Source organism: Aulonocara sp. 'chitande type north' Nkhata Bay, linkage group LG20, assembly GCF_057382095.1.
Source record: "Aulonocara sp. 'chitande type north' Nkhata Bay isolate Kocher_YH1m ecotype deep benthic linkage group LG20, A_spYH_male_GT1.1, whole genome shotgun sequence".
Taxonomy (NCBI): domain Eukaryota; kingdom Metazoa; phylum Chordata; class Actinopteri; order Cichliformes; family Cichlidae; genus Aulonocara; species Aulonocara sp. 'chitande type north' Nkhata Bay.
This window is the reverse complement of record NC_141363.1, coordinates 29,345,274-29,362,500: the sequence shown is the minus strand read 5'-3', so window position 1 is coordinate 29,362,500 and position 17,227 is coordinate 29,345,274.

Below are 17,227 nucleotides of genomic sequence, written 5' to 3'. Positions count from 1 at the left end.
GGTGATCGTGGATGTTTTCACACTTTTCCACGCTGTCAGATTCCACCGGTGGAGTTGAGCATAACTTACTTTTCGCAAGTTTATCGCCGCTCGTCATCCACGCCTCCAGCTGAACGCGTAGCGCTACTTTGAAGTTTGTTTTTCGCGCTACTTGTACGGCACTATGTTGCCTGGCGGATGGACATGTGACCAACACACCACTCTTGAACCCCTGTGTGTCTGATCACATGCCCTTCCGCCAGGCAACGTAGTGCCGTACAACAGTGGAACAAACAAAACAAATCATCTTACGATATGACAAAAATCAGGCACGATCCATAGAAAAGCCGCACCTGACTAAAAGCCGCAGGGTTCAAAGCTTGTGCAAAAAGTAGCGGCTTATAGCCCGACAATTACGGTATTACAGAACCATAACACTGAAGAGGGTGGCTGTAGCTCAGGTGGCAGAGCAGGTCAGTCACTTACCAGAAGGTCGGTGGTTCGATCCCAGGCTGCCTCCTGGCTGCATGCCAAATATCCTTGGGCAAGATACTAACCCCGTGTTTGCCTACTGGTGGTGGTCAGAGGGCCCGGTGGCGCCAGTGTCCGGCAGCCTCGCCTCTGTCAGTGCGCCCCAGGGCAGCTGTGGCTACAATGTAGCTTGCCGTCACCAGTGTGTGAATGTGTGTGTGAATGGGTGAATGACTGAATGTAGTGTAAAGCGCTTTGGGGTCCTTAGGGACTGAGTAAAGCGCTATACAAATGCAGGCCATTTACCATTTACCAAGAACAGAGTTCTGCAAAGTTAAAAAACAGTTACCTCTGAAGCTCATAACTGTTTACTGTTGTTTAATTTATTTATTCTTTTAAATTTTATGTGTTGCAATTTTTATTTCAAACTCTTACCGTCCATTGATCATCGTCTGCTGTGCCATCTTTGTCGTTTTTGTCTGTGATTGCTTCCATAAACATTGCGTCATAAAAATGAGAATAGGGCCCGTGTCCTTTATACGACAAAATAAGCATATTATATGAGCAATAGGGTTATTTTCTATAACTTCTTATTAGGCATTGCAGATTAATTAGTATAGACAGACACTTCTATAGACATGAATACAGTGCAGGGAACAGCTTCATGTCAAAAGAAAATATTGTATAACACTGAAACTTAGAGTTTATTGTTTGATTAATGTATATGTATATCTTAATTTATCCTGTTAAATGTTCTTTCTGTTAAACACTTGTGTTTTATTTTCTGCTTTTATTTAAAACTTTGATAGTTCTAGCCACATCAGTGGGCAAGGTGAATAGGGATGGGTATTGATAAGATTTTAACGATTCCGATTCCATTTTCGATTCTGTTTAACGATTCGATTCCTTATCGATTCTCTTATCGATTCTTCTTTTTTTTTTTTAAAGGAGAACACTAAAGTCGATTAGCTTAGAACTGTGTTTTATATCTTCTCTTTGAACAAGATAGAAATTTAGGAGTAACATGGCCTTACAAACCCAACAGTGAGATCTTAAGAGAGCCACAGCCTACGGCTCTTCAATGGGGTGTCACAGGGTCCCCAGGAAAAAAAATGTATATGTAAAATAATAAAATAAATATTCTCCTGTAGCAATAACAAAGTTTAACATAAATTATTCTGTAGCAATTACACAAGAATATCCAGTAATGTCCTGCCTACAATTAAACACATTCACTTACCAAAGTGAAATCGGGGGCATCTGCTGTGGCAAATGGGTTCAAGCCTTTGACCACAAACTTAGTCACTGCTCGGTGACATTCGTCTATCCTGGCCTGAAAGGAGACGCTACCGGTAGACTGCAGCGAGAACTGCCAGCATCTGAGCCAGCCAGACTCTGTCTCTCTCATCATGGTTATCTAAATGCAACGCACAGTAATAGCAGGTTTTGTAATAAGGTAAATCGCGCTAACATAATATGCAATGCTAATTGATTAGTTACCTGCAGTATTAACGGGAGAGGACGTGGAAACGCTACCGCTGCTGCTGGGTTGAGCTTCGCTAGTCCGGAGCGGATCAAAAACACGACATTCGTTGAAAGCAATCGCGTGATTTTTGAGCAAATGCTTTTGCATATTCGTAGTGTTTCCTCCCTTTGATGAAATCTCTACTTTGCAAGTATTGCACGTTGCCCTGTTGTTATCCTTTCTCATAAAGTGTAACCAAACTTTTGAGCGTTTGTGCCGCTCAGGCGCCGTGTTTCCTACTGGGTAAAAGACGCTACTCAACGTGATGACGTCATTCGGGGCGACTGGAATCGATAAGGGAATCGTTTTTAAAAGTGGCAAACGATTCCAAGGAATTGAAACAGTGGGAACCGGTTCTCAACAAGAACCGGTTTTCGATACCCATCCCTAAAGGTGAACATAGTACTTGACAATGGGATATTTTCATTTCGTTTTCATGTTTAATCCCACCCTATGATTACCATGAGCAATACATTATTTGTAATACATCAAATTCATGTATTACCTACCTAGGTCATGACAAAGACCTGCAATCTGCACACAGAGGACATCTCGGTCACTGATGAGTGAATCATTCAACTTCTCCAAATCCCTAGGATTAAACACCTTCAACTTCTCAAACATCTCCACATCCTCAGGCTTCATCTTCATAAACTTCTTCAAATTCACATGCTCCAAATTCTCCAACTTCTTAAACTTCTTTAACATCTTCAAATAATCAGGCTCCGGCTTCTTCTGCAACTCCTCAGACTGTTTATGCTTCAAGCTCTGCAACTTCTTCAACATCTCCAACACCATAGGGTTCAACTTCTCCAGCAACTCTTCTAAATCCTTAAGCTTCAGGTTCTGCGACTTCATCAACTTCTCTAACATCTCCAAATCCTTAGACTTCAACTTCTTCAACACCTCAACATCTTCAGGCTTCAGGTTCGCCAACATCTCCAAATCATCATGCTTCAACTTCTTCAACACCTTAAAATGCTCATCCTTCAAATTCTCCAACTTCTTCAACTTCTCCACTATCGTGAAATCCTCAGACTTTAATTTCTTAAAGTGCTTAAAATTCTTCCACTCCTCATCGGTCAAATTCTTCAAATCCTCAGGCTTCAACTTCTTCAACTCCTCAAACAGGTCAGGCCTCAAAGTCTTTAACATTGTTAACTTCTCCAACTCCACCAACTGCTCGATCTGCTTCTCCTGCTTCATCTTCAGAGCTTTTGCAAGCTCACCTGCTAAATGCGCCACTCTTTATTGCAAAATGTAGGACACAAACGCACACACAGTCTTTAGTACATTGACTTAATTGTTTTCTTAATTGTTACTACATTACTACACTGCTAAAATAAATAAATAAATAAACAATTAAAGAATAATTTGAAAACACATCAGATCTCGATAGGGAAAAAATCACAGTGTATTTACAGTGGCTTGCAAAAGTATTCAGCCCCCTTGAACTTTTCCACATTTTGTCACGTTACAGCCGCAAACATAAATCAATTTTATTGGAATTCCACGTGAAAGACCAACACAAAGTGGTGTACACGTGAGAAGTGGAACGAAAATCACACATGATTCTAAACATTTTTTACAAATAAATAACTGAAAAGTGGGGTGTGCGTAATTATTCAGCCCCCTGAGTCAATACTTTGTAGAACCACCTTTTGCTGCAATTACAGCTGCCAGTCTTTTAGGGTATGTCTCTACCAGCTTTGCACATCTAGAGACTGACTTCATGTATGATTTTCGTTCCTCTTCTCACGTGTACACCACTTTGTATTGGTCTTTCACGTGGAATTCCAATACAATTGATTCATGTTTGTGGCTGTAATGTGACAAAATGTGGAGAAGTTCAAGGGGGCCGAATACTTTTGCAAGCTACTATACATTATTAATAAATGTATTTTTTAAAAAACAATGATTTATTGACTTTTTGGAAGCAAGACAAACAACAACAAACCAGCACAGGTATACTTTTGCAAGCCACTGTATATATACTGATAAGGAGTGCAACTGCCTATCTCCTGGAGTCAAGACATAGAAAACATTATATCAGTGCTATCTGATGTGCGATATTGGAGGACCTGGACTACCTGTCCCAGAATATGGGGTGGCTGTAGCTCAGGTGGCAGAGCAGGTCAGTCACTAACCAGAAGGTCGGTGGTTCGATCCCAGGCTGCCTCCTGGCTGCATGCCAAATATACTAACCCCATGTTTGCCTACTGGTGGTGGTCAGAGGGCCCGGTGGCGCCAGTGTCCGGCAGCCTCGCCTCTGTCAGTGCGCCCCAGGGCAGCTGTGGCTACAATGTAGCTTGCCGTCACCAGTGTGTGAATGTGTGTGTGAATGGGTGAATGACTGAATGTAGTGTGAAGCGCTTTGGGGTCCTTAGGGACTGAGTAAAGCGCTATACAAATGCAGGCCATTTACCATTTACCTGTGCCACTGCCTGTGTATGGTCCAGGTATTGCCTTATGCTGGCAGTAGTGACACTAGCCAATGCCATTAGTGCAATAGGGGGCAAAACAAATCTCAGTTGCCTCCACCTCCAAATCCATTCCTGTTTTGGTGGTTGTCTCATTGTTGCCCCTCTAGTGTACCTTTTGTTAATCTAATTAACATGGAAGCAGCTTCAACTCTCTGCTACTTAATTAACTAGATCAATATCCTAGAAGTTTTAATGACTTATTCTGATTTAAAAAGTGTTTCTTTCATTTTCCTTTGAAGTATATAACCCAGTCTGTTCCTTGTTTTGAATTTTTATTACAAATAGGTGTATATTTGTGAAAACCAGTGGACATACCCAATCGAGTGTTCAAAGCGGTTGTGGGATGCGCCTGGATAAACAAAATAAATCCCCCCAAGTTGCCTGATGTTTCGTAGTCTCTGGAACTCTGGGGTGTCTATAATTTTGACAAGAACTGGGTGTAATGCCATGTGGCCATGGATGGGATCATTAAACACCTTTGTGAAGAAAAAAAGAACAAGACAACAAAAGAATTAGACAAACTATGTCCGACTAACACAATGTCAAGTAGCAGGTTTTGGTTTTTTTTTTTTTTTACATTTAGGTTAAGTTTTTTTAGTAACATGCCTTTGACTATGACAGTTATTGTTACTTTCCCGTAAGCATGCTTGCCTTACTGCGTTACTATTTTGTTTGCAAGAGTGTCTCATGACAATGACTTAAGTGTGTGCAAGATTCGTGGTAACAGACGTGTGCAGATCAACAATGGATAATACATTGAGGGTGGGAGAGAATATGACCAGCATAGAAGTTCTGACCTTACTTTGAGTTTTATTCCATAAAAAGTGACAAAAAGATTAGCGTCTGCTGTACACTGCGTGGGAAGACAACCTCTTTTTACAGTGAAAAAACCCTAAACTTCAGAGCAAGTACCTAGCACGCTGCCATGGGAATGTGAAATTCCCCCACTGACATGACCGCTACGGCAACGCGTAAACTTCCACCCGCCAGCATGCTAGAAGAAGAACGCACCGAGCGCATGGAGTACCAAAGGGACCTTTTTTCTAAGTGTTAAGGTTTTTATAGTTACTGACTATTAGGATTTGCTTACCACGCATACCCTTTTCCAGTTGTTTTTTACTTTGTCGGGACATAGTGCGAGAGACAGTTACTGGATACTCGATCGGCGATTGGAAGGTGAATCCAGTGGGGTTTTTTCCAGAGACGTATTGCTCCACCCAGAAGGACGGCGAACGAGGATTTTACTCATCTTTGCAGATAAGCACTGGGCTTATCCACACACACACACACACACACACACACACACACACACACACACACACACACACACACTACCCGGGTAGATTGAAGTTTTTCTCAGAGCTCTGAATTTATTTATTTTTTTTTTTACTTCAACACCATATTTTACTTTTTTTCCTTTCCTCACCAAACCAGAGTGGTTAGTGGAGGTAGAACTGTGATAAGAGACATAAATTGACTAATACTAATATGGAAACTGAACTGACTGACTGAAGGGGGGATTATATTGGGTTTTGTCCCAGAAGTGTTGTTAACATTCGGGATATCATTGAAGTTACTGATGAGACTGTTATGTGTTGTGATGTAATAAATGCCATAGAGTGTTCTCTATAAGACAGCATAAGGAGGTGTTCTAGTTTTCTTGTTCCTCTTCTCCTCATTGAAAGTACCTAGAATATCCATGTCCCTAAATTAATCAATCAAGGGGTTAATTACACACAGTCTTAATGAATATGAATAAATTGTGTTGATTTAACTCAGTGGCTTAAGTTTATGCCAAAGCAAAACAATTGTGTGCAACTAATGTAAAATATTGAATAAATCCAACATGTTCTTTTATTCAGTGTACCTCTCTTCACTTGTCATGTAAATGACGAATTAGAAATTCGACTGTGCATCATCTGCAATATAATTGGACTCTTGTGTATATACCACCACCCCTCATGTAAAGGGGGTATAATTTATATTAGTATTGTATAGTCTTGTTTATTTTTGTCCGTTTTTTGCTTTCAACACTCTGTAATCGTAGGTAGGCTTTCTGTTCATAACCATATTAAAGACTCACGTTTTGAAGTTGAAGTTGTCTCCATGTGTATTGCGTTTGGGTCCTCACCCTTGCACTCTGCACCCACTGACAGCACCTTAACAAGCCATTTGTAACGACCCATCATAAAGGGAAGCTGCAGGATTGAAGAGATTTAATAAACAGCTTCAACAGAAATTGGGTGTTGCCCAGGATATTTAGCAAAGTCCAGTATACATTTGAAAATGTCTACCTAGTGCATTTGACTCTCTGGGCACAGAAGGAAATTTACACTAATCTGATAGAAGTCAAGAAAACTTACTCTACCAGAGAAATACCTACATTGCGGGCAGTGTTGGGTGTAATGCGTTACTAAGTAATGTGTTACTGTAATTAGATTACTTTTCCACTGAAAAGGTAGAGTAACTGATTACTATTCATTTTTAAGTATTTTAATTACAGTTACTTACAGTGTACTTGCGTTACATTGTAAAATAATTAAACTCGCTGAATATCATGATTTAATTTCAATAATTTATCTAAAGGTAAAAGTAAACTCTGCTGCTTTAACATCGCTGTAGTGCAGGTGCGCGTCATTTCGCGCCAGTTTGCTGCATAGTCGTATTCTAAAGAGGAAGATGTCGGACTCGGCTGAAGCGAGTGGCTGTTTTATGAAATGGACATATTCCCGTCTCTTCACTTTTCTGAAACAAGCAGACAAGAACATTACAGTAATAATAATAATAATAATGGATTGGATTTATATAGCGCTTTTCAAGGCACCCAAAGCGCTTTACAATGCCACTATTCATTCACTCTCACATTCACACACTGGTGGAGACAAGCTACGGTTGTAGCCACAGCTGCCCTGGGGCAGACTGACAGAAGCGAGGCTGCCATATCGCGCAGTAATGTGTAAGCTATGTCCTGGGGAGAAAAAAAACTTATCAGCCGCTGTTAATAGCATGAGTAATCTACTGAAGCGCCTGACACGAGAGCATAGACGAACACTTCTGAGTGATCCTTGTTCATCATCCATGGATAACATTGCGGCAACTCCTGCTAAGCAGGCAAAACTTGATTTTACTTCAGCAGCACAGAAAGTGTCTGCAGGTGAGCTTAAAAAAATGATTGCAGGCTACATTATGGAAGAGATGCTACCGCTGCGTACTGTAGAGTCTCCGCCTTTTTTTTTTTTTTTGCAAGGATACCCAATGGATTTACTTTGCCAAATGGATCATCACTGCCTTGCCGTATTGGTCCATTTGATCTACCTTTGTTGTTATTATTTATTTTATTTTCAGTTGTTACAGACGGGACAGACATGACTGAGGGATAGAAAAGGGAGAAAGAAAGATGAAGGAAAAGAAAAACAGAAGGGAAGAGGGATGGTGAGAAAGGACACTTAAAAAGAGAGAGAAGAGAAAAAAAATCTCCTGGATCACCTGTTGAGAGAAAAAGAAGAGAAAACAAGCCAAAAAAAAAAAAACCAAAACAGAGCAACATACTAAACACAACACCATCACATTAATCTAGCGAAGTGTAAACAGCAGTAAATACTAAATATTGAATGTTGTTGTGCAGTGCGTAGGACCGACAGCGCACAATGTGCTTGGAAATAGCAGCCAATAAAGGTGTAGTTTATGTCTATGAACAGTGAACACCTGTGTGCACACCTGTGTGGATCAGCGCTCTTGTATTCAGAAGGTTTCCCCATGTAATGGTCTGCTAGAGGATGTAGAGAGCTATAGCCCTGTCCCCCAGGGCACGAAGCAGGCATGGAGGAGATCCAGGCTCCAGACATCCAGAGGCCTCAGAGTGCGAGAGCCCAAGGAGGACCACCGGAGGGGCATCGTGCCACCCTCCTGGGAAGAGCTGAGGAGAGCCCCAGATGAGGGGTCACCCAGTAGCCACGGACAAGAAGCCAGAGGGGGCTGCAGTGGCATGCCCGCCGGCTCTGCCGGCAGCCAGCTGTGCCAAACAGCTGAGTGAACCGAGCCGGAGGCCCGAGGGCCCCCCGCACCCCAGAAGAGGCCTGACCGGGTAACAGGCACCAGGCCCCGCCAAGTAGTCACCGGGAGTGAGTTGGTACCTACCTGAGCGCCCAGCCCCGGACACCAAGAACCACCAACGACCCCTGAGGGCATCAGTTACCAGCAGGGAGTGTGGTGAGGGGAGATAGGCCTTTGGAGGGCCTTGGAGTTCCAAGAGAGGTGGAGTGTAAGACCCGACCTGACATATACACACAGACAAAAAGGCACACAAACATGCATTCCCACCCTCATGCACACATATACATATTAGTTAAACTGCAGGAATGTCTTAAAGACAAAGACCTGGATGGCCGCTAACTTTCTGTTTCTTAATTCAGATAAAACTGAGGTTATTGTACTCGGCCCTGAAAATCGTAGAAATATGGTATCTAACCCGATTCTTACTCTGGATGGCATTACCTTGGCCTCCAGTAACGCTGTGAGGAACCTTGGAGTCATTTTTGACCAGGACATGTCCTTCAACGCACATATTAAACAAATATGTAAGACTGCGTTCTTCCACTTGCGCAACATCTCTAAAATTAGAAATATCCTGTCTCAGAGTGACGCTGAAAAACTAGTTCATGCATTTATTACTTCCAGGCTGGACTACTGTAATTCATTATTATCAGGATGTCCAAAAAACTCGCTGAAAAGCCTTCAGCTAATCCAAAATGCTGCAGCAAGAGTCCTGACAGGGACTAGAAAGAGAGAGCATATTTCTCCTGTTTTGGCTTCCCTTCATTGGCTTCCTGTTAAGTCCAGAATTGAATTCAAAATCCTGCTCCTCACATACAAGGTCTTAAATTATCAGGCCCCATCTTATCTTAATGACCTTGTAGTACCATATCACCCTATTAGAGCACTTCGCTCTCGCTCTGCAGGCCTACTTGTTGTTCCTAGAGTATTTAAAAGTAGAATGGGAGGCAGAGCCTTCAGTTTTCAGGCCCCTCTTCTGTGGAACCAGCTTCCAGTTTGGATTCGGGAGACAGACACTATCTCTACTTTTAAGATTAGGCTTAAAACTTTCCTTTTTGCTAAAGCATATAGTTAGGGCTGGACCAGGTGACCCTGAATCCTCCCTTAGTTATGCTGCAATAGATGTAGGCTGCCGGGGGATTCCCATGATGCATTGAGTTTTTCCTTTCCAGTCACCTTTCTCACTCACTATGTATTAACAGACCTCTCTGCATTGAATCATATCTGTTATTAACCTCTGTCTCTCTTCCACAGCATGTCTTTATCCTGTCTTCCTTCTCTCAGCCCAACCGGTCGCAGCAGATGGCCGCCCCTCCCTGAGCCTGGTTCTGCCGGAGGTTTCTTCCTGTTAAAAGGGAGTTTTTCCTTCCCACTGTCGCCAAAGTGCTTGCTCATAGGGGGTCATATGATTGTTGGGTTTTTCTCTGTATCTATGAAGCGCCTTGAGGCGACTTTTGTTGTGATTTGGCGCTATATAAATAAAATTGAATTGAATTTAATTGAATATACAAATACTCAGCACTCACCCAACGTAGGGATAGATATACATGGACACTGTACACACAATCACACTCCCCAAACAAACTCTATACCCCAGGTCCAGGTACCCTCACCCCTGGAGGGGGAAACAGCAAACAGCACCTACACCCAGGAGATGTTACCCTTTCCCCCGGGGTGGAGGTAAGTAGACTGCCCCAGGCTCCTCAGCAGCAGGGAGGCCCCGCATCCCAGATCCCAATCGGACGGCCATCACCTCCTCCCAGCCCCCCCCCCCCGATGGCCAGCAGAGAACAGGGGTGTGTGAAGACCCCAAACCTCCCTCCTCTCGCTCATGTGTAGTGTTGCTGCGTGTTGTTCTAAGGTGCATTTAAAACATGGGAGAGCATGGTGCTGCTGCCAGAGAGCAGCAGGTGTTAGCACGGCCCCTCCCGAGAACCCTCAATGTCTACATGGATTTAAAATTGAGAGGTGGATGACTGGATATCCAGTCATCCACACATTCACGCACACATTCACACACTGGTGATGGCAAGCTACATTGTAGCCACAGCCGCCCTGGGGCACACTGACAGAGGCGAGGCTGCCGGACACTGGCGCCACCGGGCCCTCTGACCACCACCAGTGTCTTGCCCAAGGACACAACGACCGAGACTGTCCGAGCCGGGGCTCGAACCGGCAACCTTCCGATTACAAGGCGAACTCCCAACTCTTGAGCCACGATCGCCCCCATCGCCCCCCTATGTCTCCATCTTTAAAAAAAATGTTTATTATTTAAAGAGTTTAATTTCTATTGTTTGTCCACTTAAGGTTTATAGGGATTTTAAGAAATTTTTAGTTAAATTACTTATTGAGTAATTAAGTTTCAGACACATTAATTAGATAAGTATTTTAAATACAATATTGATATAATTAGTAATTAATTACTTCTTTAAAGTAACTTACCCAACACTGATTGCGGGCCCCAGATGTTCAACATTTGAACTTTGGAATGGGTGATATTTTTGGATGTCATGTAAGCGTCTATGATAGGTGCAGGCAATTTACAATTTACAATGGCTTGCAAAAGTATTCACGTGGAATTCCAATCAAATTGATTCATGTTTGTGGCTGTAATGTGTAAGTTCAAGGGGGCCGAATACTTTTGCAAGCCACTGTACATTATTAATAAATGTATTTTTTTTTAAACAATGATTTATTGACTTTTTGGAAGCAAGACAAACAACAACAAATCAGCACAGCCAATTACAAACAGAAAAACACAGGTACATGAGTTACATATGTAACATATGTAACAAAAAAAATCCATGAATTCACATGGTAGGATTTGTAAAGAATTTATTCGTAAATCAGGGTGGAAAATAAGTATTTGGTCAATAACAAAAATACAACTCAATACTTTGTAACATAACCTTTGTTGGCAATAACAGAGGTCAAACGTTTACTATAGGTCTTTACCAGGTTTGCACACACAGTAGCTGGTATTTTGGCCCATTCCTCCATGCAGATCTTCTCGAGAGCAGTGATGTTTTGGGGCTGTCGCCGAGCAACACGGGCTTTCAACTCCCGCCACAGATTTTCTATGGGGTTGAGGTCTGGAGACTGGCTAGGCCACTCCAGGATTTTCAAATGCTTCTTACGGAGCCACTCCTTTGTTGCCCGGGCGGTGTGTTTTGGATCATTGTCATGTTGGAAGACCCAGCCTCGTTTCATCTTCAAAGTTCTCACTGACGGAAGGAGGTTTTGGGTCAAAATCTCACGATACATGGCCCCATTCATTCTGTCCTTAACACGGATCAGTCGTCCTGTCCCCTTGGCAGAAAAACAGCCCCATAGCATGATGTTTCCACCCCCATGCTTCACAGTAGGTATGGTGTTCTTGGGATGCAACTCAGTATTCTTCTTCCTCCAAACACGACGAGTTGAGTTTATACCAAAAAGTTCTACTTTGGTTTCATCTGACCACATGACATTCTCCCAATCCTCTGCTGTATCATCCATGTGCTCTCTGGCAAACAGACGGGCCTGGACATGCACTGGCTTCAGCAGCGGAACACGTCTGGCACTGCGGGATTTGATTCCCTGCCGTTGTAGTGTGTTACTGATGGTGACCTTTGTTACTTTGGTCTCAGCTCTCTGCAGGTCATTCACCAGGTCCCCCCGTGTGGTTCTGGGATCTTTGCTCACTGTTCTCATGATCATTTTGACCCCACGGGATGAGATCTTGTGTGGAGCCCCAGATCGAGGGAGATTATCAGTGGTCCTGGTGTCCTTCGAAAGCTCTTTGGTCTTGGCCATGGCGGAGTTTGGAGTCTGACTGTTTGAGGCTGTGGACAGGTGTCTTTTATACAGATGATGAGTTTAAACAGGTGCCATTCATACAGGTAACGAGTGGGGGACAGAAAAGCTTCTTACAGAAGACGTTACAGGTCTGTGATGGCCAGAGATCTTCCTTGTTTGAGGTGACCAAATACTTATTTTCCACCCTAATTTACGAATAAATTCTTTACAAATCCTACCATGTGAATTCATGGATTTTTTTTCACATTCTGTCTCTCACAGTTGAAGTGTACCTCTGGTGCAAATTACTGACCTCTGTCATCATTTTAAGTGGGAGAACTTGCACAATCGGTGGCTGACTAAATACTTTTTTGCCCCACTGTATATATGCATGCATAAAGAGTATGTATATATGCCGGAGTATATACATTGCAGAGTATAGGTAGGCATGCATAATTAGCACCCACACTTTTGTTCACATTAGTTCTGTTTGTTTTGACTGTGTGCTTGTTTATTTCTCCTGAAATGTATTACATGTCTTTGTTTAAACTGTGACAAAAATATTAAAAACAACTACAGTGTTAAAAAAAAAAAAAAACTATTTAAGCCTGTCCATTCCACCCTGTGAATTTGTCCCCAAGTGCAGTTGCAAAAATCATGAAGAGCTGTGATATAACTGGCTCACATGAGGACCGCTCCAGGGAAGGAAGAGCAAGAATCATCTCTGCTGCTGAGGATAAAGTCATCCGAGTCACATGCCTCAGAAATTGCAAGGTAACAGCACCTCAGTCAAATGCCACACAGAGTTCCAGCAGCAGACACATCTCTAATCAACTGTTCAGAGGAGACTGTGCAAATCAGGCCTTTATGGTCAAACAGCTGCTAAGATACGACTACTAAGGCAAAGCAAGAAGCGGAAGAGATTTGTTTGGGCCATGGAACACAAGGAATTGACATTAGACCATTTGAAATCTGTGCTTTGGTGTGATCAGTCCAAATTTGTGATTATTGATTCCACTCGCTGTGTCTTTGTGCAGCGCAGAAAACTTGAATGGATGATCTCTACATTCATGGTTCCCACTGTGAAGCATGGAGGAGGAGGTGTGATGGTGTGGGGGTGCTTTGCTGGTGACACTGTTGGGAATTGAAGGCACGCTGAACAGCATCTGGCAGCGACATGCCATCCCATCCAGTTGGCATTTAGTTGGACCATCATTTATTTTTCAACAGAACAATGACCCCAAACACACCTCCAGGCTGACTAAGAAGGAGAGTGATGGAGTGCTGCACCAGATGGCCTAGCCTCCACAGTCACCTGACCTAAACCCAGAGATGATTTAGCATGTGATGGACCGCAGAGTGAGGGTAAGAGGGCCAACAAGTGCTCAGCATCTCTGGGAACTCTTTCAAGACTGTTTTACAACCATTTAAGGTGACCACCTCATGAACCTCATCGAGAGAATGCCAAGAGTGTGCAAAGCAGTAATCAAAGCAAAGGGTGGATAGTTTTGAAGAATCTAAAATATAAAACATGTTTTGAGTTATTTCAAACTTGTTTGTTTACCAAACCAATCTTTCATTTTCAAAGTGCCCCAGATATTTTCTAAATTAATGTTGAAATCACACTAAAACCAACCAATCTGCGCCAGATCACAAAAGTACCAAATCACATATCTCTGGAGGAAACATCAAGAAGGTGATTATTCTCTCAGTCTTGGAGCTTGTTGTGGTAGTATAAAATCACAGTGGTCCTGACCTCCTGCCACAAACATTCAATTCTAATCAGAACAGCGAAAAGTTATTCTTTCAACCCTGTAGTCCTGTGTTTGTCCGTTATATGTCATATGTAGCACCAGGGGCTTGGAGGAAGGCTGTCTCATTTCACTCTGTAGTGTACCACTGTACATGGTTGAAATGACAATAAAAGCCACTTGTTTTGACTCTGTCTGACATGGTTTGTAATACTGGGGCACCACAGGGCACAGTCCTATCTCCATTTTTATCTTGTACACCTGATATTTCTAGTACAGCAGTGAAACATGCCACCTGTTCTATCAAGTTCTATGTAAGCAACTGGGTGTATTAAAGGTCGGCAGCAGTCAAACTACAGGGAGCTGATGAAGTAGTTTGGGTAGTGGTCTGGAGGCAATCCCCTGCATCTGAATGTCAGCAAAACGAAAAAACAAAACAAAAGAGATTATGGTTGACTTCCAGAGGGAAAAAAAATTGCCACTGTAGTATCTCACAAAAGTGAGTACACCCATCAAATTTTTGTAAATATTTTGTTATATCCTTTCATGGGACAACATTGAAGATTTGACACTCTAATACAATGTAGTCAATGTGCAGCTTGTATAACAGTGTAAATGTGTTGTCCCCTCTAAATACCGCAACACACCGCCATTATTGCCTAAACTGCTGGCAACAAAAGTGAGTACACCACTAAGTGAAAATGTCCAAATTTTGCCCAATTAGCCATTTCTCTCCCTGTTTAATTTTACAAGGTCTCACATGCAAATGGGGAACAGGTGTGTTGAATTTGGTGTTATTGCTCTTACACTCTCTCATACTGGTCACTGGAAGTCTAACATGGCACATAATGACAAAGAATTCTCTGATGATCTGGAAAAAAAGAACTGTTACTATACATAAAGATGGCCTAGGCTATAAGAATATTGCCAACACTCTGAAACTGACCTGCAGCACGGTGGTCAAGACCATACAGCAGTTTAACAGGACAGGTTCCACTCAGAACAAACCTTGCCATGGTCGACCAAAGAAGGTGAATGCACGTGCTCAGCGTCATATCCAGAGGTTGTCTTTTAAAAATAGATGTATGAGTGCTGCCAGCATTGCTGCAAAGGTTGAAGATGTGGAGGGTAAGCCTGCCAGTGCTCAGACAATACGCCACACACTGCATCAAATGGCTGTTGTCCCAGAAGTAAGCCTCTTCCAAACATAATGCACAAGAAAGCCTGCAGACAGTTTGCTAAAGACAGGCAGAGTAAGGACATGGATTACCTGTGGCCTGATAAGACCAAGATAAACCTTTTAGTTCAGATGGTGTCAAGGGTCTGTGGCAGCAACTAGGTAAGGAGTACAAAGACAAGTGTGTCTTGCCTACAGTCAAGCATGGTGGTGGGATGTCATTGTTTGGGGCTGCATGAGTGCTCCTGGCACTAGGGAGCTACAGTTAATTGAGGAAACCATGAATGCCAACATGTACCTTGACATACTGAAGCAGAGCATGATCACCTCCTTTCAGATACTGGGCCACAGGACAGTATTCCAACATGATAACAACCCCAAACACACCTCCACAAAGACCAGTGCCTTGCTAAATAAACTGAAGGTAAAGGTACTTGAGAATCGTCTTGCTGTTGCTCATGATTTTCCCTGCACCAGTCCATCAAACTTCTGCTAGACATAAGACTTCGAGACGATAGTCATCGAAGACCTTTAGCACTTGTGCGAGGTATCCCGTTCGGTAGAGTGAGCTGACATTCCATGTCCCGATGAGAGTTAATATCCTTGCGTTGAGGAATGGTCGATCCATCGAGGGACGGACGGTCACAAGACTTTGATCCGTCCCCGCGATTGACCTTCCTCTTCGCTAATGGCTTGTTGGTTTTCACTTGTCGTTTCTGTAGCACAACAGGTTTTTACAAGAAGGTGTTGCTAGCCCCGACCTAGCCCTCCTCCTTTATCCGGGCTTGGGACCGGCACTGGGAAGCGAGCTATCCAACGGCGGAGTACCTATGTCCTACGGCATACCAGAGATGTTCATTAGCCTCCTGAGAAACATCTACCACGAGTCAAGCTGTTGTGTCCGTACAGATAGTGGGATTTCGGACTTGTTTGAGATCAAGACGGGAGTCCAACAAGGCTGCGTTATTTCGCCATTCCTTTTTTGTGCTAGCTGTGGATTTCATCATGTGACATGTCCTGCGAGATGGCGAGCACGGAGTCCAAGGAAATGACAGATGACGAATTGCAGATCTTGATTTCACAGATGACATTGCGCTGCTTGGATCTACTCAACGCTCCAATTGCGATTTGACCGCCATACTGGAAAATGAAGCGTCAAAGTTTGGACTGCGGATTAGCGCTGCCAAAAGCAAAGTCATACGGATCAGTTATGTCAGAGCGAATACTCCGGTACTCGTCGGCCACTGCCCGCTTGATGAAGTCAATCAGTTCATGTATCTGGGCAGTGTGATAACACGGTGGCTCAGACAAGGACATCGTCTGTTGGCTCGGAAAGGCAGCATCGGCCATGCACAACTTGAGTTTGGAGATTGACCACCATCTCGATATCATCTAAAGTCCGTTTGTTCAATACGATAGTTGTACCGATGGCTATCTATGCGAGTGAAACATGGAAGTCAACGGCAACAATCATCCGACGACTGAATGTTTTCCAACAGCGCGGCCTCCAATGGATCCTCAAGATTTCGTATCGAGATCATGTTACCAACAAGGAGGTACTTCAGCGCACTGCCTCACGACCGCTAGCGGACATGGTATTGGAGCGATGATTCCGTTTTGCCGGTCACGTTCTTTGCCAACACCCAGAACGATTACCAAGACAGCCATGTCGTGGAGACCCGCCAAGGGTTCACAGAGCCGTGGACAACCAAAACAGACATGGAGACGGTCATTCATTGAGGACCTGAAAGCGGTCGATCTTTCATGGGATGAGGCTGAAGGTGTGGCTGCAAACCGAGCTCGTTGGCGATCCCTTGCCGCCCAATGCGCCATGCGGCGCAGGAGGAACTAAGTCTAAGTCTAAGCTAAAGGTACTTGACTAGCCAAGCATGTCTCTAGACTTAAACCCTATTGAGCGTCTGTGGGGCATCCTCAAATGGAAGGTGGAGGAGTGCAAGGTCTCTAACAACCACCAACTCCATGATGTCATCATGGAGGAGTGAAAGAGGAT